General features: G+C 39.5%; 1 protein-coding gene across 2 annotated transcripts in view; it reads right to left on the bottom strand.

Moving 5' to 3' along the window:
• The window catches only part of FAIM2 (Fas apoptotic inhibitory molecule 2), a 106,413-nt gene that overhangs the window by 49,145 nt on the left and 31,196 nt on the right, over window positions 1-26,072 (bottom strand). Inside the window, exon 6 of one of the 2 annotated variants that reach the window (XM_087953989.1) lies at window positions 14,446-14,601. The exons of the other annotated variant lie outside the window; for it this stretch is intronic. The gene's annotated coding sequence lies outside the window, so the exon portion shown is untranslated. The remainder of the gene's footprint in view (window positions 1-14,445; window positions 14,602-26,072) is intronic. 2 annotated transcript variants of the gene reach the window in all.

The raw sequence follows: 26,072 nt of genomic DNA, 5'->3' as shown, positions 1-26,072 counted from the left end.
TCAGGGCTGTTGTAACCTTGCATGGTCATTAAATGAACTGTTGTATGCCAGTGTCTTCCAACAGGATATCCACTAGATGTGATGGATTTCAGTTCCCATAAACGTGGGCAAGCATTGCTGTTCTATCTCAGGCAATACACTGTTAGACAATTTCTCCTTCTCCAGTTTTATGTATGTGCTTTGTTAACAATACAATCTTTTGTTCTGGCCTCTTCAAGATCTTTTTTTTTTTTTTTTTTTTTGGTCTCACCTTTTTTTTCCATTTCCCTGGTGCATGTCATCTTGTTTGAAAGCTGTGTTTTATTTACATTTATACAGAGATCTTATCAGGGGTAGCTACGCACTGAGTTTTCGTGTCACTCAAACAACTGCAACACAAACAATATAAGAGGACATGTGAGCACAAAATGACATAAGGAGGGAATCTAAAGAGTGACATAAAACAGTTTGCAAGCATTCAAATTCTTCAAATAACAAACCAAATAAATTAATGAGGCAAAGATACAAACCACTGAGGCCAAAGACAATGGAATTTTAGATAGACATTATCACATTATCATTTTGGGGGGTAGTGTGATGATTAACCAATGGGTACGTATTTGGGGATTAAACAAACAAAAAATGGATATTTGCCATTTTTTGAAATTTTAACATCTGGCTGTTGTTCAGATCTGCTTCTAATTGGAGGCACTGCAAAATTGTCGCCAATATTGCAATTAAATTAATTATGTAGTCCTGGCTGATATCAAGCTGATATCTGTAATCAACTAGATTACATAAAGTGGTATCTTCATCCACACTAAGCTATTCTTTTGCAATGTATTCTATCTGGGGCTTCCTTGGGAAACTACTCATAAGCTGCAATTGGTACAGAATACAGTCCTACCCTCACCCACTCTTATTGTTAGGTAATAGCCATTACAGCTATGTGACACCTAAAGTATTGGGGTTCCCTTAGATTTCTGTGTGTAATTCAAAGTGTTCTGTTGATCTTTAAAGCTCTAGGTAACTTAATCCCAGGGAACTTGCTGACATGCTTCCTCCAGTCAGAACAACCCATTCAATATTCCCATTCCACCGCTGAAGACTGATAGTTCTTCAGGAGATTTGGAAGTGGGGTTCTTCTGTGATGGTTTTCCCCTTTCTCGACTGGTATATTCCCTCTGGAAGTTATCTCAACCTTGCCATCCTTATGAAAAGCTGTCAAAGTAAAGAAGAAAGGGGGATCAAACAGAAGGTTAACCCCGCCTTTTCAAACTCCAACTTTCCCATCAAAAACATGCATATTGCTATTGCCTTTGAATGTCAGTGATGGCTGTTACTTTCTCTTTTGGTCTTATCTCTTCCTTCCAGGAAAGCTTTCCTGTGTTGTAAGACCTTTGTGTAAAATTAAATAGGACAAGAGCACTTCTTTATCAGGCTACTAGATGAAAAGCCAGCCTGTGTTCCTAAACTTCCTTTTAAAGCAATAATTTAATACAGCGCTGAGAATGACTGGACCAAAGTCACCCAACTGGCTTTTGTGACTAAGGAAGGACTAGAACTTGTAATCTCCCAGCTTCTAGACCAGCACCTGTTTTTTGGTTTTGTTTTTTACCAAACTGGTCTTGGGAATTAGAAATACAAAAGTCAATTTGTCAATCCTTGTTCCTCTGAAGATCTTTTCAAGCAATTGGGGGCAGGGCAATCTCACCTGATCCTCTATTTTTATTCCAAAACCTGTGTTGCAAATTAAGCTACTGGAACCTTGCTGGTACAGTATTGTAGAAAGTCAGCAGTCCCCTCCCAAAAGAATGAAATATTTTGAAAAATATTAAAAAGGCAGAATATTATATTTCCCTGGATGAGAAATGGAGAAACATGTTTTTTTAGAGGGAGAAAGCAACCCCCACTTTCCTTAATAGCTCACATCAGATGTCAGCACAAGAGATAAAGAGCTTATTGATAACTAGATAGCTCTATTCATAAGCATATACCCTCACTCAAGATGTAACACAGGGCAAAGCCATTAAGTCACAATAGGAATTGCCCAACACCCTTTAAGAAAAACTCCTTAACCCTCAAAAACCTCAACCAACCTTAGCTCAGACAAAAACCTAGGATTTGTATTTTGCCTATAGACCCAGCTATGACCCCTACATGGCCCCATGGGGTTCTGACAACAGTCAATAGAATACATGTTCTTGCACAGGAACAGGAAGCTCAAGTGCAAAACCCAAGAGAAGGTATAAATACCCCCCCACTCTCAACTCCATGTGGTCAGCTGCCCAGAACCTATGTGGTTCTGCTTCATCATTAAACCTTCTTTCCAATCAGCCTCCATGTTTCCACTGTCTTCCTCCTGCCTTGGAACTGAATCAGATGGATATTTCTTCCCACAGTGCTTAGAATGAAGTACTGCAGACTAACTCACTGCCCACATCCTGGAGTTTCATCCTGACCAGCTCAAGGTTGACTCAACCTTCCACCCTTCCAAGGTCAATAAAATGGGGAGTCAGATTGTTGGGGGCAATATGCTGACTCTGCAAATCACTTAGGGAGGGCTGTAAAACACTATGAATCAGTATATAAATGCTATTGCTTCAGAGACAGAGAATGCATGTATGAGCCATTTGCAGGCCATCTAGAGGCACTACCACTTCTACCAAATATACCCCTGCTGTTTTTGAAGCCTAATTATAAGCCCTTATACTATCCAACAGCAGGATCAGGCTCCTGCAAACAGCTGCTTGATTGGACTGATTCTTAAATGGAGCAAGTATTTTATTTCACAGCCCAGAACAATCATAGCATCACCATGACAATGTGGAAGGTGAGAAGAGTGACACTTTTTAAAATCCTCACATAATTAGACAGGAGGAAGGATGTGTGTGTTAGCGTGATGAGTGGATTGATTGCACCAATTCTGCAGGAAGGAGATGAGGGGAAATCACTTCCAAAATCTTGACAAGAAAAATTGCAGAAAACTTGCCCAGTCCTCAGGAGTCAAAAAAAAAAAAAACCTGACTCAAAAGCGCACGCACACGCACACACAAACAAAAGCTTAACTAGTGGCTGTTTCCCCTCGCAGAGCAATTACTGAGTAAAAGGAAAATATCCAGTGCATAACCACAAGCCACAGTAATCCAAAACTAAATGTTGAAACCTTGGGCAAGGAAGTGTAAGCTAGACACACATTGAGGACAGAATCCAACTCAACAAATGTCAAAGCCAATACCTCTAACCATTAGACATACCAGTTGTCCCTCAGGAAAGTACCTTGTCCTTCAGTGCAGTTCAGAATGATTTTGCTTAGCCATGCAAGCAAAGTAAGATCTAGATCACTGGTTCTCAACTTGTGGTCTGTGGGGTGCTGGGAGGCCACTATGTCATCAGAGGAAGTCCACAAAGGCTTGAAGAAATTTTATTATTTAAATCTTGAGTTGAGTCTTAGCGGTCAATGGCCAAGGTCCATGGCCATAAGAGGGGATCTGTGATGAAGAAAAGGTTGAGAACCACTAATCTATAACATTTAGGAAATGCTTTAATAAATAAATAGAGAGAAGAAAGAACATAAAGGAGACTTTAGTTTGAATTTAGTTGTGTAATTCAGGATTACGACTTTGCCATTAGTGGTAGAAAGGAGATTGTCATATAGTATTAATTAGATTAGTTCCGTGTTGTTGGCCACAATCTTATACCAGAAATGACAAATAATAAGTCACCCACATGAAGACTGCACAAATCAGCCAGTTGGAATATTGAGAATAGTTTATGAAGGCACAAAGATACAAAAATTCAGCCCAAAATAATAATTGTTTGAACAATGTTGGAGGAGGATCAGGTTTTTCACAAGGGGGAAAGATTGCAAGTGAGCAAGAGAGTGGGGAAGCAAAAGACAGAGATATGATGAATGAGAGAAAAGGAGATGAAAAAGAGATATAGCCAAATGATAGGTCATAGGTGCAAAGCACCTCCATATCCATAAAGCTGTGGTTGTGCAGTGGTTAGAATGCAGTATTACAGGGTAATTTTGCTGACTGCTGACTGCCAGCAGTTCTGCAGTTCAAGTCTCACTGGTGCAAGCTTGACCCAGATGTTTTGGGGCAATATGCTGACTCTGTAAACCACTTAGAGAGGGCTGTAAAGCACTGTGAAACAGTATAAGTCTAAGTGCTATTGCTATATCTGCAATCTGATGTTTAGACAACTTGCAAGATGTGTACACAGAGTGAGAGATAAGTCAGTATAAGGCAGACAGGGAGCAAAAGATGGAGACTATGAGAGGATCAGCTGTCCTGTATTCAAGGTTTTGACAGTTGCCAAACCAGATAAGTCTGACCATCTTGTCACCTCCTCTACAGCCCCATCTTCTTCAGGTAAAAGAAAATGTGATGTTTTCCCCTTTGGCAAATGAAATTCAGTGGGAGAGGAAAATGAAGCCCATGGATGCCACCAATCACCTTTTTTAACTTGTCCTGAATTAAATATGTAAGAACCAGCAGCAGTTATAATAGAATAACATAATAGAATAACGGAGTTGGAAGGGACCTTGGAGGTCTTCTAGTCCAGGGATCGCCAAACTTTTGGACCTCAGGGACCACCAAATTCATAATTTTAAATCCCGCGGACCAGAGACCCTGGGAAAATCCAAAAAAAAAGTCTGTAGGAAAATTCCCCACCCCGTTTTCCCACCAATCAATCGTTCTTTATTTGGGATCGCAGGATACTGTCTCCAGTTCTGTTCTCAGGGAGGGAGGGAGGGAGAGAGGGAGAGGGAGAGGGACAGGGAGAGGGAGAGGGACAGGGAGAGAGAGAGAGAGAGAGAGAGAGAGAGAGAGAGAGACTTTTGGCTTCATGCAAGGAAAGCAGCATAAGCAGCAGAAGTCTTTCTTTCTCTCCCCCAAACGCCGCCAGAAATGAGTCTTTCTGAAACTTGTCATCCTGGCGCAGCCTCTTGGAGCAGGATGCCTTGCAGGGTCCCAAAGACTCATTTCTGGCAGAGTTTGGGGGAAAGAAAGACTTTTGCTGCTTTCCTTGCATGCAGCCAAAAGCAGAAGAAGAAAGAAGCAGAGAAAAGCAGCCCGGTGGCCAGGCCAGGCGCGTGGGGCACGTGGGGCAAGTTCCCCCCTCTGCCCTTTCCCCCTCCCTTCACTACCTCATGTTGTTCGCAGTGCAAGCGATGCAAGCCTTGTGTTCCCATGGGCCATGTGGGTGGCGCAGCCTTGTGTTCCCACGCAGCCTGGTTTAATTGCTTTGGGGGTGACATTTCTCTGTGGACCACCAAAATTTTTTCACAGACCACTAGTGGTCCCTGGCCCACTGGTTGGCAACCACTGTTCTATTCCAATCCCCTGCTTAGGCAGGAATCTAAGCTGGCCTTCCATTTGTTTTCATTGCAGGGTTCACTCACATCTTGTCTTATTTTTATATCATCTATTTCACCTTGCTGCTGGTTTATCGGGATGCCCGGGACGAACACCAATTCCTGCGGAAGTACATTGTTGGCCTTATCCCAAGACTAAGTAGGGTTCAGCAAGCAAAGCAGAATAATTTAAGCTAACACAGATTTTTGCCAACTCAAGGACTAGAAAATTTCACAATACTTTAATATAGCTGTGGGGAAAAGAGTTTTCTTTCTGTAAGTCATAATAGATCTGTTAGTCTTTAATTAGTCTTGGTTGTTTTTATTGCAATATATTCTAATAACTACATTTCTAAAATCTGGATTAACATTTCTTTATCTCCACCCTCCCCCAGCCCCTTTGCAATGTAGTTAGGTGTATTTAATTTCTTTTTCAATCAACTTTATTCTTTTGTTCAACCAAGAAACTTTAATTATAAAGATTTCATTTTACAGAAACTATTTGATGACATTTTAAATTCTTTAATATTAATTCCACTCCAATGCACCAAGTCAAAATTGGACATAAATGTAAATAAATTCTTAACTTTCAACAGATTAGGGATGTGGTAGTGAATGAGATAGGAGTATCATATGGTATAACCTCATTCTTAAAACAAGACACTCTCCAGAATTAATTATTCTGCCACTTTTACTAACCAACTTCTTGTGGTTAAGGCTTGAAATTAGATACAATTAAACAAGGATTGGTATTCAGCTAAAGAAAGATGTGCCACAAAATTTAGATGTTGGCAGCAAGGCCACTCTGAGATTTTAAGGAATCATCCATCAGAAAGTATTAACTTAAAATATATTGCTTTCATAACTTTAATGCCATTTTCTCTGCCAAATGCATTTGGCATACCTGTTGCTTTGTTATTCAATGAAATCTACTGACTATTCCTACCCAGATGGTGCCTCAGTAGTTCATACAGACATTTTTTTTTAGATGACTGCTTTGGAAAGTATTCATCTTCTTTCCTCTGTACTGAAAGTGTTTTAGGGTTACCAACTGCTTGTCTAGAATTATTCGATTATTAAATGACATTGATAACCATGCTTAAAGAACTGCATTGCTTGCTTCTTCACTGGTTCCCATGTCGAGTTTTATTGTCAAAACTCCAAGTGGAGTAAGATTCAAAGTAGCATATAATCTCTGATCACATTTCCTACACTTTGACGTGATCAAGTAAGATTTTATCTAAATATTCCCACCCTTCAATATAAAGGTGGAGGTGAGCTTTAATTGTTGCATCATCCCTGAAGAATGTCCTACAAGGTGTGCCTATTTATTTATTTATTCTCACCAGGCTTATGGGTTTTGGCTTATGGGTTTTGGCTTATGGGTTTCACAGGGAGAACAGGAAGGAGCAAAAGGGGTGGGGGGAATGAATCAAAATCACAAATTCCAACAAGATCTTTCAAACTAATTAAGCTAACCTGTTCAAAATCCTGAGTATAGGGTTGCGTTAAACACACAGAAGAAATTTTTAACCATTTTAGGTAAGCTATAATATTTAACCTCAGATACTGGGGGGAAGGCTCTGTCTAAGCAAATTATGTTCATGCCGTTTGGGTGAAATTCTCTGTAGCACTTAGCTAATTATTGTCTGGAAATTTCTGAGCTAGACAAATTCTGAGAATTAACACATTCCTCTTTCTACCTTTTCTCCAAAGTATTATGAGAAACCCCCAGCTTTAGGGCATAGGCTCATGGTTAGAATTTGGCCTTTCCACCCCATGTACTAGCAGAAGGTGGAAAGGTACCATTGAGTGAAAACTGACACTTTCTAGCAGGTCCCATATCAGTTTTTCTCCTACCATTAATTATACATCCACTGTGCTCTTATCAGTTAAAGTTTATCACATTATGATATTTAGGGACAGTAGAAACTTCACAAGCTTCATCAATGCTTTGCTTTTGAGAAGCCTTTTCTGTTCATTTCTTAATTGCCCGATGGAATTTGGTAATAGAATTCATTAGTTCTGTTTACACACGTTTCTCCATGGTTAACTTAACCATAGTTTGTATTCAATTAATCCAGTATTATAGGGTGGCAAAACACAGTGAATCATTAAACTGACGGCCCAGAGAAAAATATGACTGGCTAATCTGTGGTTCGGCCTGAATAACTGTAGCAATATAAGCCCTGGATCAGGGCTGTCAAACTCATGCCCCATGAGCTGGATGCGTCACACGCTGGCCACGCCAAGGCCCAGTTTAGCGAAGGGAGGAAAAGACATGCTATGTCACGTGACACCGCCAGTTTGACACCCCTGGCCTGTACTAGGTGCTTGATACTTCAGAAAACACTGATCAGGCATTATAAAAGCCCCTTCTATTCATGGGCACGAGAGTTTTGTGAAATGGCACTAGAATTGTTTTTTTTTAAGAATGCCTTTAGCACATTTTTGAAAGAATACTAGACCTGTACTCAAAAGCAACAGGATGAGTAGAGAAACCCAGTCAGAACAATACAGCTCTGACTTGTGTGGCCTTAAAGCAGGGGTGTCAAACTCAAGGCCGTGGGTCAATTTCAATCTGGCCCATGGAGCCGCCCTGGAAATAGCAAAGGACTGGCACACAGTGCCTCTGGCAGCCAAAACAGGGTGAGGGGGGCCACGTGCAGTCCTCCCACACCCCTTTTTCAGCCTGGATGGCCTCCTTCAGTACTCTGCCGGCCAAAATAGGGGGGGGGGGGCGCATGAGACCCCCCTCACCCCTTTTGGACAGCATGGTTTTTGCAGAATGCCATCCAGGCCTAAAATGAGGTGCAGGGAGCCTCATGTGTTCCCCATTTTGGCCATCAGGGTGCTGAAGGAGGCATCCGTCCTGTCTCTCCCCCCCCTCCACCGCTTGCAGAAGAGAACTACAATGCTGATACATACACACACACACACACACACACACACACACACACACACACACAAACACACACACCAGGAACAGAAAGAAATCCAGTTTGACATCCTTGCTTTAAAGCTACAAAGAAAAGAACTACAGGCAGTCCTTGAATTAGAACCATATCTGAGATTGGAATTTCTGTTGTAAGTCACTGTAGTTATAGATCCAGCTGGACCCAATTTTGCACGAATTTTTATCGCATTTGCTAATGTGTGTTTTTTTGTGTTTTTTTTTGCTGGAAATTAGCAAAAAAAAGATTACAATTGCAATCGTGATTGCAGGATTCTGCAGCAGCAGGTCATAAATGTGAGCAAATTAGTAAGCACCCGATTGCATGATTTCAGAGGTAAGGTGATAGCTGTAAATGCAAGTCACTTTTTCCAAGGCTGTTGCAACTTTAAACAAATAGTTGTCAAGTGAAACTTAGAATAGAGACATAAAAACAGGTATACAGCACAGAGTGGTTAGGGAGGAAATTGTAATTAGGGCGAAGTAAAAACATTGCTGATGGACAAGGCTATTTTGGGGAGGCGAAGGACTGCAATGAATAGATTCAAGGAGGTGAGGTTGTGCGTTTTGGTGGGTCTATTCATGGGAAGTTTAACAACTTATACTAATGTGTTGTGTGTGTTGAGAAAGTAGAATAGAATTAAAAAGTAATCTGATTTTTTTAGTACGGTATATAAAATATAATTTCATGGATTTTTTAGTAGGAAGTGTCAGTTTCACTAAGTAGACCAGACCAGAAAATCAACTCCACAGGAAGGCTGAAATTATTTTTACTGAGATTGGTTACAGCAACAGAATCTTGAAGGCTTGGTTCTGCTGTACTTCCTCCTTTACGGTTCAGTGAATTAGGGAAGCATCATCCTGAACCTCTTCCAAATATTATGGACTTTATATCTGGACTTTAAAAATCTCCAGGCTCTAGCCCTATTTTATTTATTAGATTTGTATGCTGCTCTTTATTTATTTTTTTCCTAAATAACAATCCCTATTGTTAAAAACAATATTAGGACAGTACTAAATTCGATTGAATACTACGAAGCTCATCCAGAAAAACAGGCAGCTTTAATTTTTTTAGATGCGCAAAAAGCATTCGATAATCTGAATTGGAAATTCATGCTATATCAAATTAAAAAGCTGAACTTTGGCACTAATATAGAAAAAACATTACAAGAAATATACTCAAATAAAAAAGCAAGTGTATTATTAAATGGAGATCGCACTGAAGATTTTGAAATTGCAAAAGGAGTGAGACAAGGGTGTCCATTATCGCCTCTGTTATTTATCTTGTCTTTAGAAGTGTTGCTAGCTGCAATCAGACACAACCCAGAGATTCATGGAATTAAAATTAGAAATGAGGAATATAAAGTTCAGGCATTTGCCGATGATTTGGTATCTATAGTGGAAGATCCAATGAATTCGGGATCAATATTGTTGCAACAAATAGAAAAATTTGGTGAAGTGGCAGGATTTAAAATAAATAAAAATAAAAATAAAATGATAGTCAAAAACTGTACAATAAAACAGGAAGTAGAATTAGAAAACATAATGGGGCTGCAAATAGTAAAAAAAGGTGAAATACCTGGGAATTTGGATATCACCCAGATGTTCATCATTAAAAGAGGACAATTATGTTAAACTGATTAAGCAAATCCGAAAAGAATTAGAATTATGGGCCAAATTGAAACTGTCTATATTAGGAAGAATAGCAATGTTGAAAATGAATACTTTACCAAAACTAATATATCTATTCCAAATGATTCCAATTAAATTAGGGAAATATTTTTTTTACAGAACTAAATAAAATGACATCCAAGTTTGTCTGGTTGGGCAAGCGGCTACGTATTAAAATGAAACTATTACAAGATAATAGGAGTAGAGGTGGTCTTGAACTACCAGAATGGGAGCTTTATTACCAGGCAGCGGTGTTGAGTTGGATTAAGGATTGGTTTAAATTAAGAGACAAGAGAATCTTAACATTAGAAGGACATGACCTCTTGATAGGTTGGCATGCATTTTTGTGGGAAAACAAAAGTAATATACATACCTATTTCAATCAACACCTAATAAGAGACTCATTGATTACAATTTGGAAAAAAATCAAAGGTAAACACTATACGGAAATCCCACGATGGCTGTCAACCATGGAAGCCATAATACATCCAAATAGACTAGACCTACGGAAAATGGTAAGCTATGAAGAATTATTAGATAGTCAAGGGAAATTAAAATCAAACCAAGAACTGAAGGAAAATGTAATTATAATCGATTGGTGGCCATATTTACAAATTCAAAATAAATATAAAAAAGACTCAAAAGATTTTGGATTTGACAAAGGGCAGAACCAATTAGATAAAATATTAATGGGACCGGAACAAAAACTTATAACTAAAATATATAAATATTTATTAGATTTCAAAATGGAAGAGGAAATAGTCAAAAGTACAATGATTGCATGTGCACAGAATTTTGGATACACTATAGAATTAGAGGAATGGGAGAAAATATGGAACATACATTATAAGTTAACGGTACCTGCAGCATACAAAGAAAACATATATGAAATGTTTTATAGATGGTACTTAGCTCCAACAAGATTGGCAAAAATCTACTCCAACATGAGTCCCAAATGTTGGAAGTGCAAAAAAGTTGATGGTACATTTTATCACATGTAGTGGATGTGCCCCGAGGCCAGGACATACTGGATTCAAATTAAAAATTGGTTAAAAGAGATCACTGGCTATCAGATTGAGCTCAGACCGGAATCCTTCCTTTTAGGAATCATCAAAGAAAGATTACAGAAAGAAGTAAAATACTTAGTGTTACATATTACAACAGCCGCCAGAATAGCCTTTGTGCAGGTATGGAAAACACCAAATACCTCCAATGAAGAACTAATAATACACAAAGTAACAGAAAGTGCTAAGATGAATATGCTAACAATGAAATTGAAAGAAAAAGATGACTCTGAATTCTTTACAATTTGGAACAATTGGTATAAATGGCTAACAAACAGAACCAAGAAGTGAGACAAAAATGTTAATTGAAACAATCCTTAAGAAAGTAAAATAAAATTTTCTAAATTATATAAAGATATAAGAATAGTAATTATAGCTAAATACTGTATATTATTTAGTAGTAGACAAATGCAATATAATGTACTGTATTATATTTAAACCAAAACCCTGTATAGATGCCAAGAACGTTGTTGATACCATAATGTTTTATGATGTAAAAAAAGAAAATTAATAAAAATATATTTAAAAAAAAACAATCCCTGCATATCTCTATCAAGGTCATCTCCCTTGTTCTGCAGGAATATCAATCAAATCTGAATGGTTATTAAACCCAACGTTTGGTCATTTGTTTCAATTTAGTACATTGTTTATGTGAAGCCTCCAAGAAATTGGAGCATGTCATAAAATTATTAATGAGAAGCAAATGGATATTCCCCTCAAGCTTCTATTGGAAAACTTAATACTTCAATCTCTAGCAACCTGGAAAGGGCAGTTTCACAGCATTAAGAGATTCAGCCCTAATGAATTCATCAATCAATGAGTGTTTATTCAGTTTCCAAGAATATGTTTATTAATATCTTACTTTGCACAATAAGCCTAACTAATGATCATCTTGCTGGATTGTATCCCACAAGAAGAGGTTTGATAGTACTGTATAATTATGTAATTGACATCACTGGCATCATCTGTGGTAAAACTTTGATTTAACAAACTCCTGGTTTAATGGACATTAGCTTATTAAATGGCAGTGAAGTCTGAACCAAGTTTGTGCCTCTTTTACTTTAAGTTGTTAAACTGAGGCTTTGCTGCAATTGTGATCAGAAGGGATTGCAAAAAGACATTTGGAGACTGCATGTATTCTTACAGCTTCGAGCTGCCCCATCCCCAAGTTAGGAAATAGAGGAGAGGTATATAGATTCCTGCATTTCACAATCTTTCCTACAGTTTGGTCAACTTCCATGTGTAATTTTAGATATAGCCAGATTATTTAGCTGTGATCCTATGTAGAACTTTTGAGCTAAATGAGAACTGAATAGCAATAGCAATAGCACTTAGACTTATATACCACTTCACGGTGCTTTACAGCCCTCTCTAAGTGGTTTACAATGTCAGCATATTGCCTCCAACAATCTGGCTCCTCATTTTACCAACCTTGGGAAGATGGAAGGCTGAGTCAACCTTGAGCCTGGTGAGATTTGAACTGCCAAACTCCTGGTAATCGGCAGTCAGCAGAAGCAGCCTGCAATACTGGATGCTAACCATCATGCCACCACAGCGCCAAAGCTCCCCCTTAGGCTCCTAACAGCATGTCGCATATGCTAGTATATGTATGATATGCCACACACTAAATAAATATTGCTCAGTATCAGTGTAAGATCAGTTTGTGGGCCAAAAGGACCACACTCAACCATAGAGCTCAACCTACTTCATGGTAGGCCCTGCCTTGGTTTCCCAGAGGAAAGATGTATACAAATATTATTAGGATGAAGGACATAGAGGAATCTGCTCTGGTTATAGAAATGATTTGGTGTGTGGTTGTCTTCCATCCCAGCTTTTTCCTTCCCTTTCTTTCTTTAAAAAAAAACTTGGTTCCAGATGATATTCCTCGTGGTAATTATAAGTTTATCAGCACGGAACTGAAAGAGTGCAAAAGAGTAGCCATTAGCAGTGCATTTCCCAATGTGGGGATTTCCCATTTGTTTCTGACAGGGCCCGGGTGCAATGGCAGATGCTGTCTCTAAACTGATCTGTTTCATTATTTAGAGGGAACTAAGATGGAGAATGATAGAACCAGTTGTTAGATAAAACAATAGCAAATTATATTGTTTTGTAACATATATTTGGGGAAAGGAATGGAAAAATATGACATTTCAGTTGGACAACAGAATGTTTGATGCAGGAATACAATACACAATTGTATCTCATCAGCATACTGATGATACTTGGCCCGAGGCTGACTAATGACCTCTCCCAACTGTTTCATGGAGGTGTTAGGCATAATCTAACCCAGGGGTGTCAAACTGAAGGCTTGCAGGCCGCATCATAAATCTGGCCCATGGGGCCGGCCTGGAAATAGCAAAGGACTGGCCCATGGTGCCTCTGGAAGCCAAAATGGGGCACGCCCCCCCCAATTTTGGCCATCAAAGTGCTGCAGGAGGCGTCCATCCCGTCGTCCCCCCCCCGCCCGCCCGCAGAGGAGAACTACAGTGCTAATCCAGCCCTCATTAAAAAAAAAAAAGCCATTTTGATACCCCTGATCTAACCTATTATCCATACATGGTCAATGGAAGTAGATTTGGGGGAATTATAGTCCATACTGATCCAGAATAAAGGAAGCCACATTTGTTACATAGCATGCCATCCTCTTTTTTGTTTTTTACTCAAAAGTAAAAACTGGCCCATTCTCTATTGAACCTCAACAGATGATAAATGCAAATTTAATCCTTTTTTCTCCAGAACTGAACTGAATTGAATTCTCTACTATATAGCCGCAAGGTAGCATTGGTGCTACCCCATTGCAGTCTCAAGTTCTGCTTAAACAGTACTCCTGCATATTTCTTGGATAGCAAAGGAAGTACTGGACTGCAGAACACCAGACATATCACTAGAATGCAAAAATCACAAAACCACATCTCACTTACTTTGGCCATGTCGGGGGGGAGGGGGGCAGGCATGTTCACTGTAGAAGGCAATTATGTTTGAAAGAGGTTTTAGATTTTATACGTGGCCAAATAACACCGATACTTTCTAAATGAATGCAAAATATTCCTTATTTGCTGATGGACCAATTATCCATTCACAATTATCATAAAGCTGGCTATACAAAATGAACTTCAAAAATATGTTCAAACATTGGGTGTGCTGTTTAAAGTTATTTACAATAAAGGCAATCATTTAAAAAGCACATTTTTTGGGAAATAGGCCAGATATTAATTGGGGGGGGGGAGGCTGCTGAGAGTTTTGGCAGAGATCAAAACTTGGCATGTGGTTATGGGAACCAATTACCTGGCTCAACTTTATGTCTTTTACCAGAATAATTTCTCACAAAAAAGCCTGAATCCCCCTGCCAAAAAGGAACTAGTTAGGGCAGACGTTATTGTTAGAACTTGTAGCAAATATGTACCACAATTTACCTTATAAATTTGGTGCACTTAATGGATAGTTGTGCTGCAACAAGGAGGTTCCATTTCCTTTCCAAGAACATTGGAGCTGTCAAACTGACTTCCAGAATCCCATAGCCAGGAAGATGAAGCATACACAGAAAAAGACTCAGACCATGATGAGATTTCCTAGGGGAGAAAGGAGAAACCCTGAATATATATGGCACATGGGTAACTAATGTCATGGCTGGAAGCTATATCTTTGGGCTTTCCCATTCATGTCTCGGTTGGAACATTCTAGATAAAGTTCACTGCATTCCACTCTACTGCATCTGAGGAAAAAATAGAAAATATGGGTCAAGGGAACACTGACTTAAAAGAAGGAGAAGCCATCAAAAATATACCTACTGTAGATAATTATATTTCTGTTGCATATTCTTGCACACCATTGCCAATTGGTGAAAAATGTCAGGGGTACCTGGCTTATCCAGTTTTAGATTTCCGTTGAAGGAACTGATTGAGAACAGAAGATAATTTCCATGATATCCAATGAATATGCATGCATTTATAATAACCGGTGAGCCTGTTTAGCACAGCATTCTAACCCACTGGGCTTCCTCTGAGACTTACAGTGGAATGCTGATGCCTGAAATCAAGGCAAAGAGAGGGTTTGACTTGACATGCGGCACAGAGCCAGTATAAACAGGCATCTCATTTGTTTCCTTCCCTTCCATTTAGAGCAGGGGTGTCAAACTCAAGGCCCACGCTCCGCGAGCTGCATCTGGTCTATGGGGTGCTTAAATCTGGCCCACAGATAAATAGCAAAGAATCAGCCCGCGGTGCCTCTGCCAGCCAAAATGATGTGTGGGGGAAAGCCGCATGAAGGCTCCTGTGCTCCATTTTGGCCGGCAGGGTGCTGCAGGAGGCCATCCAGGCCAAAAAATGGGGTGCGGGGAGGCCATTTTGGCCATCAGGGTCCTGCGGGAGGCATCCGTCCCATTCCCCTTCCCTCGGCCGGCTCACTAAAGAGAACCACAATGCTGTTCTGGCCCTCGAATAAATCCAGTTTGACATCCCTGATTTAGAGCTGGGATGTCAAATTCACGTCGTCATGGCGGCATCACATGATGTGTGGGACTTTTTTTCCCCTTTACTAAACCAGGTGTGGACGTGGTCAGCACATGATGCATCTGGCCCTTGGGCCAGGAGTTTGACAGCCCTGATTTAGAGGAAGGAATCATCTGTTACCATTTTTTCTTGGGCCATCCCATTTCTTTTGCCTCCTTTTCTCAAATCATAAGGTTTGTTGGGTTTGAAAGGCCTGATTGCCTCAGGTCACCCACTTTAAGAGCTGTAATCGCAGGAATCTTACACCTCAACAACTGCAGAGTTTAAAGGGAATCTTATCTGTCTCACTTGACTCTCAAACAACACTATCACCATAATCAACATAACATCATGTGGGTGTGTCTGCACTGCTTTACAAAGAACTAGGACTACAGGTCTCTAAATCCATGGATCCCCACTGACCTCTGAACAGGTGAAAACAGATTCCCAGAAGACCAAATTTAAATGACAGTGACTTTATAATACAGGTAGTTCTTGACTTACAACAGTTTGTTCAGTGATCATTCAAAGTTTCAACGGCACTGAAAAATGTGACTTATGACCATTTTTCGCAGTTATGACCTTTGCAGCATCCCCATGGTCATGTGATCAAAATTCAAATGCGCGGCAACCGGTTCATGTTTAATAACCACTGCTGGGTCCCAAGGTCACACCTTTTTGCGACCTTCTGACCAGCAAAGTCAATGGGGAAACCAGATTCACTTAACAGCCATGTTACTAACTTATCAACTGCAGTGATTCACTTAACAACTCTAGCAAAAAAGGTTGTAAAATGGGTCAAAACTCACTTAAGAAATGTCTCACTTAACAACAGAAAAATTGGGCTCAATCATGGTCGTAAGTCAAGGACTACCTGTATTAATGTGATTTTCCAGGCTGTTTATGCAGAGCACAGCTGGAGGCAGTGAATGTTTATGATTTCTTTTGAGCTGGAGCAGCCGGGATATCTCCCTGATCTGATTCTCATCAGTGAGAATTGTGTAACCGCCATCCAAATCACATTAGACATTGGCTCACTTCCTTCATTTTCTGTGGTAAGAGGGAAGGAAAAAACCCTGCCTTCCTCTTAAGGAGGAGAGAAGCTGAAACTTTTAGAGCAGCTTTTCATATTGTCCTCCAGCACTCAGCATTTTGTCATGTCCCAGGCAGCCAAGAGCATGATGTCTCACCAATTGAATAGTCAAATGGCCTGGATTGAGTTATTTACCTGATGTAATTGAAGCCACTGACTTCCAAATTGGAAAACATCCCACGTTTATTTATGTTTATTCATTTATTTTGTTTGTCAAGCATGTATGAGAAAACAAGTATAAGCATGAACATAACATATAAATATATAAGTATAAATAGGTATAAGTATATGCATAATAATTGAGTACATATAAATGGGAACAGTAGGACAGGGACGGTAGGCACGCTGGTGTGCTTATGCACGCCCCCCTACAGACCTCTTAGGAATGGAGCGAGGTCCAGGGTAGACAGTTTAAGGTTAAAGTTTTGGGGGTTTGAGGATGTAACAATAGGGTCAGGTAGTGAGTTCCAGGCATTGACCACTTTGTTGCTGAAGTCATATTTTCTGCAATCAAGTTTGGAGCGGTTTACTTTGAGTTTATAACTATTGTTTGCCCGTGTATTATTGCAATTGAAGCTGAAGTAGTCATTGACAGGTAGGATGTTGCAGCAGACAATTTTGTGTACTAAGCTTTCTTTCAAGCATTAATTGTTGTGGGGTTACTTTATATTCTTTATGTGCATGATTGCATTCCCACTCATGCCAGTAGTACTATTGCATTCCCACTCATGCCAATAATGCTATTATTAAATTTGCAGATGATACAAAAGTGGTGGGACTCATCTCTGGGGAGGGAGAGGGGAATGAGTCTGCCTACCGAGATGAGGTGGACCGGTTGCTTTTGTGGTGTGGAGACAATAACTTGGTCTTTAACACCAATAAGACCAAGGAGCTTATAGTGGACTATAGAAAGAAAAGATCAGACATCCAGCCCTCACTTATCAGTGGAGACTGAGTGGAGCAAGTGGCCAGTTTTAAGTTTCTGGGTGTTATCATAAAAGAGGACCTGACCTGGGGTGCCCACATTGCAGCCCTGGTCGAAAGGGCCCACAGAGATTATACTACCTGAGACTTCTCAGGAAACAACAACTGAATGAAAAACTTCTGGTGCTGCTGCACCATAGAGAGCATTTTAACTTACTGCATCTGTGTATGGTTTGCCAATTGCACAGTGGCAGATAGGACAGCACTCCAGAGGGTTAACATCAATGCTCGGAGGATCATTGGTTGCCCCTTTTTGGAAGAGCTTTATAGCTTCTGCTACCTTAAGAAAGTTCAAAACATTCTCAAAGATCCACCTCATACTGGGCACCCTTTTTTTGAACTATTACCATCTGACAGATGGTACAGAATAATTAAAACAAGGACAAATAGGCTGAAAAACAGCTTCCATCCCAGAGCACTAACTATATTGAATTCTACTATATAGTGCAATATTAATACAATATCAGGACTTTTCAATTCAATTGTATAGAATGTGAAGGATGTGCTTGTGTTTTATTTTTATAATTATAATGTACACTGAAGATGACATTTAATTTTATTGTACGAGATGCAATGACAATAAAGTAAACTAAGACTTTAATATAAGGACTGAAGCTGCCACTCACAGCCTTGTTGTCAATGTGCCTCATTTCAGAGCCCACAAGACACATGATGCAAATTTATGGAATGTCTTTATTTCCAGTGGTCACTTGCTAGATAAAATATCAAGTGGTATCACTAACACTGCTGATGTTACCTAGTTTGGATAATGAGACGTCTGCAAGAAAACAAGGGCCCCTCATCTCATGTCAAACCTGAGCTATAAATATTCTCCTTTATAAATAAAATATCATAAAAAGTGGGGGGAAATGAATTTGTGATTTATGCTTCTGATGATTAGACAACATAGTTTATAAAAAGAAGAGCAATGTGATGTAACCTAGAGAGAAGTTAAAATATCATTGTACTTATAACTGCTAAGAAGATCAGAAGCAACATCTTCATATCTTTTTCACGTTTAGCTTTTCTTTAATTTCTCCCTTTCTCTTCCTTCTATTTCGTTCTATTTCCATTTGGTATTAGTACTTACTATTGTCAAAACTGTCAGTAAAATGTATACACACAGAGAGTATAAATCACTGATTCTGTCTTTATATTCAGAATACAGCATATATGCATGCATGCATGCATGCATGCACGCATGCACACACACACACAGAACAGAAAGTACCTCACAGGAGCAGATAGAGGTAAATCCTAGAGAGGCAGGAAATGTATCACAAAACAATGGAGATGAATGCTAGAGTGGAATAAAGCTGCAATACAAGGCAGACATAACACCTGTAACATCGTTCACTGTCAATTTCCAACAAGCATAGTCAATGGGGAAGCTGGCAGGAGGTCACAGATGACAATCCAGGATGCTGCACACACGAGGGATTCACTTAATGAAGTCAACTGGGACAACCACAACTGCCACCTTAAATTGGCGTGTACTCGTTTGATGTTGCATGTTTTGATTGTGTTATTAAGTAATGGAGTTGCTGATTCCAATTAACATTGTTAGGTGAGGACAACCAATAGCCATGGGAGCAAGGAGAGGCTCTTGGATAAGAGATTTCAGAAGCAGAGTGTGAGAAGGCCTTCACTGTTGCTTCGTTGCCAAGCTGACACACTTTTTCTATACCTAGCATGAATACACAACCCTTATCTTTTTAGAATTCAGTCTCACTTTATTGGTTTTTTTTCCAACCCTATTATTTCCAAGGAATGGTTCAGCCTCACCAGATTTAGTTGGCAAAAATCAAAGCTGCAGGTTTCCCATACATTTCTTTCCTTCTGATTAAAGAGACAATGAAAACATTCGGGGCTAGTAAAGGATCGACTTGCTGATCATTCATCTCTAACACCAGATATTAAGCCTGATTAAACTAATTAGCCACAGAATGTTTGTTTTACAGGTTGTAACAGAGTGTCCTCGGATGACTGTGGCTTTTTATTTCCTGTTTAAGAATGCAGGAAGCAGATTTATGTAGAGTCAAACTGTCTAACCCAGTATTGTCAACTAGCACACTTCAGATTTGATCTTCCAAAAGTACTCTGGAGGGCAGTGGCTGCAACCAAATGGCAGCACTTTTTGCCAAGATTAAGCAACCAGACCATGATGTCCAAGCAACAGCAACAAATCCTTCCTCACCTTCTCAATGAATCCATGATGCTAATTTATGAAAACCCAAGCCCTCCAACTGAAAGAAAGTCGCAATTTTAATTATCCAATTAAGGATTTGTAATTAGAAAGAGGACTTCAGACCCCATATTATGGTCAGCTTTGAGGACATCCAAGTTGAGAATCTAGGCAAGGACTTCTATTATCTGACTTCACCCAAATGTAGCTAAGTCCAGTATCCTCTAGTGATTAAGTCAAGTAACAGCAGTAATTGCAAAAGGCTACTTATACATGAGAATACGTCCCCATTCTCTTTCTCAATCAAAACAAGGTGATCTCATAATTCCTACCATAAATTCTGTGGACAAAAGGCAGATGCAAATGAAGCATACATTCTCCAATAAATAAACTGCTACCTTCTCAAGAGAAAGAATTAAATGCTTAAATGCTGCAAAAATCTAAAAGATAATAAATACTCCATCAAATGTTCTCTGTGTAAAAAATACACCCACCATGACTGCTTGGGATTACCTGAGCAAATGATTCGATACCTAGAATCATCCAATGAGTTTCCATATTTCTGCAAATTATGCATATCCAAACTAGATCTGTCTAAAAGAGATGATACCGCCGAAACCATCAAAACATCCCCAAACATTGAAACCATTGAAACATCCTCAACCATCGAAACCATTAAAACATCCCTCAACTCCATATTAGCATCCCTGGACGCCGTAAAAGAAAGAATAACCAACCTTGAAAAAAAAAGACACAACACAAAAACCTGAACATCAAATAGCCACAAACCACATCTCCACCCAACAACCACAATCCAATCCAAAACCCAATCCACAAATAAACGCAACCCAGACAAATATTGATATCCCAATCCTCATCAGAGAAGCTGTTGAGCGTGAACGGAAATGTCCAAACGCCATCTTATTTGGACTAGAAGACAGCATTGTCAATGATGACATCACAACTGTCCGAAACATCATCAGAGATTACCAAGCATCAACCATCTCCGGCGATGAAATACTTGACATTTCCCGCATTGACCGAGAGCTCAAAAATAGAGACGGCTCTGTGGCCCCACGCTTGTGCAGGATCATTTGCAAAAATGAATCAAGCAAACGTAAACTCATTTACACTATAAACTCACTCGCCAAAACCAACACCAACCACAAAAACCTCCGTTGCCGCCCTGACTTAACCATACAGCAACGTGCCCGCTCCCGTGCACTCCGCATCGAACTCAAAACCCGTCTAGACAATGGAGAGAAGGACCTGTACATTGACTACCATGCTGACTGCATCAAAAGTAAGACACGCAACCCAATACCCAACTTTACCCTCAACCACTACCCTACCTCAACCACCTACCACCACCCACCATCACCCAAAACTACCCACCACCCACCATCACCCAAGACTAGGCACGCACGCCCCCAACTACCTCAATCCCAACTGCTGCCGGACTTAAATGCAAACTACTCAATGCAAGAAGCCTCGTGAATAAAATACCTGAATTTCTCATCCTCTTAAATATGGCTAACTTCGACATTATATTTGTCTGTGAAACATGGCTCAATGCATCTCTCCCCGACTCCATTACCACAATAAGAGACTATCATGTTTACCGATCAGATCGTGAAAATCGTCGAGGAGGTGGTGTTGCTATATTCTATAAAAAATCCTTACATCTAAAAAATATCCAAGTTACCCAGGAGCTTGCCCTTCCTGAAACCATCATCTGTGAACTATCCTTAAATATCACAATTCGCTTTCTTACTATGTTACAGAGCACCTGATTATGACATCGAACATATAAACAAGCTAAATACACTACTAACATGGGCTACATCCTGCCCATACCCTTTTATCTTTCTCGGAGATTTCAATCTACCTCATATTGACTGGACCCTAAATAATTGTACAACTGAAATCATACACACAACCTTCTACAATGCTATTACAAATCTAGGTCTTGAACAACTAGTAACCAACAACACTAGACTGAACAACTGCCTCGATCTCATCTTCTGCAATAGTTTGAATTTAATTTACCGAATACAAACCAAAGAACCCTTTTCCAGTAGTGATCACAATATGATTGACTTTTGCCTCAACATACGTCCACACAAAAATCACCTCAACGATGTCATCCCTAGTTGTAACTTCAAAAAGGCAACTATGATCTTATAGATAACGATCTCTCATCCCTCGATTGGCAATCTCTATTCACTGGATGCAATACTGTTGAAGACCATTACAACATATTTTTTACTTGAAGTCAAAAGAGTCATCAAACTATATGTTCCAACAACAACTCCAAAAACAAAACAAAAAAGCAGATTACCCATATCAATAAGGAAACTTCAATCCAAAAAGAGATCACTCTGGCGGAAAAACAAATCTGGTCACGTTGCTAATTTCAAAAACCGATACAAAAATGTATGCCACCAGATAAAGACCGAATGCACCAATTACCACATTAAACAAGAGGAAAACCTTCTAAGCACCAATTCCACCCGTGCTTTTTACAATTTTGTAAACAACAAACTAAAAGACTCAAGGTCCATCCCTCCCTTGATAGGACCTGATGGTAAAGACTGCAGCGACGACACCATTAAAGCCAACATCTTTAACACATTCTTCGGCTCAGTGTTTGTAAACAGTAATGGATCATGCCCAATGTTTCCTAGCCGTACCACAGACAACAATAATGATCTAATACATATCGATTTTACAGTAGACAACGTTGAAAAAGCACTACGCAACCTAAAACCATCTCTATCTATTGGACCGGATGGAATATGTGCCTACTTCTTAAGGAAACTATCCGCTGCCATAGCCAAACCTCTAAGCATAATCTTTGAAAAATCTTTCAGAACCAGCTCCTTGCCCAACCTATGGTTACAAGCCACAGTCATTCCCATCTTCAAAAAGGGAGACCCAAGCCTAGTTGAAAATTACAGACCAATCTCCTTATGCTGCGTCACCTGTAAAGTCATGGAATCAATTATTAACCAATCCATCATCCTCCATTTAGAGACAAACAACCTACTCTCCAATAAACAATTTGGTTTCAGGAAAAAACTATCCTGTAATCTGCAACTCTTACACTGCAAAAACATATGGACTACACAACTCGACCAGGGCAAAGCAATAGACGCAATCTACATAGACTTCTGCAAAGCCTTTGATTCAGTGGTACACGACAAACTACTCCTAAAAATAAAATCTTATGGTATCTCTGGACAACTGAATAACTGGATAGAAGCATTCCTGTCAAACAGACAACAAATGGTCAAAATTGGGAACGCCCTATCAAATCCAGTACCTGTCAATAGTGGTGTTCCCCAAGGCAGTGTTCTAGGACCAACTCTCTTCATAATCTACATAAACGACCTTTGTGATCATATCAAGAGCAATTGCGTTCTCTTCGCTGATGATGTAAAGCTGTTCAATACCACAGACAATACTACTACCCTTCAAAAAGATCTAGACTATGTATCTGAATGGTCTAACATATGGCAACTCCAAATCTCTACAAATAAATGCTCTGTCTTACATATTGGTAAAAAAATCAGAAAATAAAATACAAGCTGAATAGTCAAGATCTTGTTGATGACCCAAGCTCTGTAAAGGACCTGGGAATACTCACCTCTAATGATCTAAGTGCTAGAGCTCACTGCAACTACATAGCCAAAAAGGCATTAAGAGTTGTTAACCTAATCCTACGTTGCTTTTTCTCTGGTAATATCTCACTACTAACCAGAGCATACAAAACATTTGCTAGACCAATACTCGAATACAGTTCATCAGTCTGGAATCCTTATCACGTATGTGATATTAACACAATTGAGAAAGTCCAGAAGTATTTCACAAGAAGAGTTCTCCACTCTTCTACCCGTTATAGAATACCTTACGCCACCAGACTCGAAATTCTAAAACTAGAAAACCTCGAATTACGCCGTCTTCGGTCCGACTTAAGCATGGTATATAAAATCATACATTGCAATGTCCTACCTGTCAATGAATACTTCAGCTTTAACCATAACAACACAAGAGCACACAACAGATACAAACTCAAAGTAAACCGCACCAAACTTGATTGCAGGAAATACGACTTCAGCAATAGAGTGGTCAATGTCTGGAATACTCTACCCGACTCTGTAGTCTCTTCCCCAAACCCCAAAAACTTTAACCTTAGACTGTCTACTATTGACCTCACCCCTTTCCTAAGAGGTCCGTAGGGGGCGTGCATAAGCGCACCAACGTGCCTACCGTCCCTGTCCTATTGTTTCTCTTATTCTTTTATTTTTCTTATATGTACCCATTTCATATATTCACAACTATGTATACACTTGTACTTATTATCTTGTAAACAATTGACAAATCAAAATAAATAAATAAATAAATAAATAAATTAAACGTAAGTTTGCAAACCACCTGGTCCACAACAGGATGCATCTATTTAGGGGTGGATGTTTATAAGAATTTATTCTGCCATTGCCCTTTATTTGAATATGAACTGGAATGCTAAGTAGTTTTTTTAGGAATCATCAGGAAATTGTTGTGACTGATGAGAAGAACCATTATGTTGTGATGAATAGGAACAAAATACTATAGATTTATTCTATAGTATGAGAGGATAGACTGAAGGTTATAGTGGATAAAGTGGTAGTCTTCAATTGGAAGACAAGCCAATTTTGTGGGTAAGACTCTTAATAATATGGAAATAATTGGACATCCGAGAAGAATTGGTAATTTATTGAATGAGATGCTGGAGAAGAAGTAGTCCAAAACTGAAAGCTACATAGAAAATCTATGCAGATATAATACAGGGCTTATAAATTGTTCTAATCAACCAAATGTAAGTGACATACATTTCTTCAAATCCATAACTTGGGTTAAAAACTGACAAGGTGAGATCTAGTCCCACTTTAGGCATAAAAAAAGACCAGCTGGGTAACTTAGGGCCACTCATTCTTTCTCAACATGGCAGAAGGTTGCAAAATGTGATCACCTGACTACAACAGTCATCAATACATGCCATTTGCTTTAAGCAGCCAAATTTGGCTGGCTGGGGAATTCTGGAAGCTGAAGGCCATAGGTCTTAGAGTTGCCAAGGCTGGACACCCCTGATATAGCCCTCAGCTGTAGGGATTCCTGGGCAAGCAGATTTGTAAAGCATACTTAGGAAGATCTTGTGTTAAGAATCACATATCTGCATATCTGAATGTCAACCAATATCTCTATTCCCTGAGGTAACCATCTAATGATCAAGGGATTATGGAGAAAGCCTGCCTGACCTCAAGTGGGACAGATAGATATTACCAGCATTTTAAAGTGAATGAGGGAGTAATATTTAAAAACTTAAGAAACAAGGATAACATTCTTAGACTTTGAATATCAAGGCCAGGAAGTTATTCTAGAAACCAAGGGCTTTCAACTTTGCTAGAAAAATTTTCAAATTTAAAGACAGCATAAAAAGCACACCGCTTAAAAGCTATAAATAGTAAAATTCTAACCAAGGTTAACAATTGTATGAGTCGACTATGATCCAGCAAAGACCATGAGATGGAATTTTAAAAGGTGGAAATGAAGGAGCCAGCAAATATTCACTGGGACATTGTTCTATAATTATTCTGATCGTCATCCCTACTCATGGAATAGACCCCCGATATAACTTCATACACTTTCCATCCCCTTTTCAAATCTTCCTATACGTTTATCTACTGTTGGCATGGAATACAACCACTGGCAGAACAAAATTTGTTCACACCTAAAGTAGATTCATAGTAGATGAAGGTGAAGGTGCTGTTGTGGTGGGATCACAGAATCAGTCAAGGATGCCAAACTGCTATGAATAGGCCTGAGATGCTGTCAGATATATGGCGAGTTCCTATTGTAGAGCGTTGCACTGTAGGAAATCTGAAATATTTGTTTGATGCCTTAGGCACCACACAATCATGTTTCTCCCATTCAAAGAATACGGTTGCAGATACAGAAGCTTAGCAGGAATTTGTGATAGGGCTCCAGAAAGAACAGATTTTGTTAGAAAATTCCAAAGATGTACAGTGAAAGAGGGCATTCTAGTCCTTCCTCTCCCTGCATTTGTATATGTAATACTTCCAGTCACATTAGACTGGAGAGATTATGATTCCCCACCATTGTTCCAGCATGGCCAATGATGATAGATACTGGGAGATCTAAATAGTTGAGAGTACAGGATACAAGAGAAGAGCAACTGTTGGACATTGCTTAGAAATTCAAAGCCGAGCCCACCCCCACCCACCCCGC

Source organism: Notechis scutatus, chromosome 2 (genome assembly GCF_049901735.1).
Source record: "Notechis scutatus isolate UNSWTSFEM ecotype Mainland chromosome 2, rNotScu1.2, whole genome shotgun sequence".
In the NCBI taxonomy this organism is placed as follows: Eukaryota; Metazoa; Chordata; class Lepidosauria; order Squamata; family Elapidae; genus Notechis; species Notechis scutatus.
The sequence above is the reverse complement of the archived record's forward strand: the minus strand, read 5'-3'. Positions and strand labels throughout refer to the sequence as shown.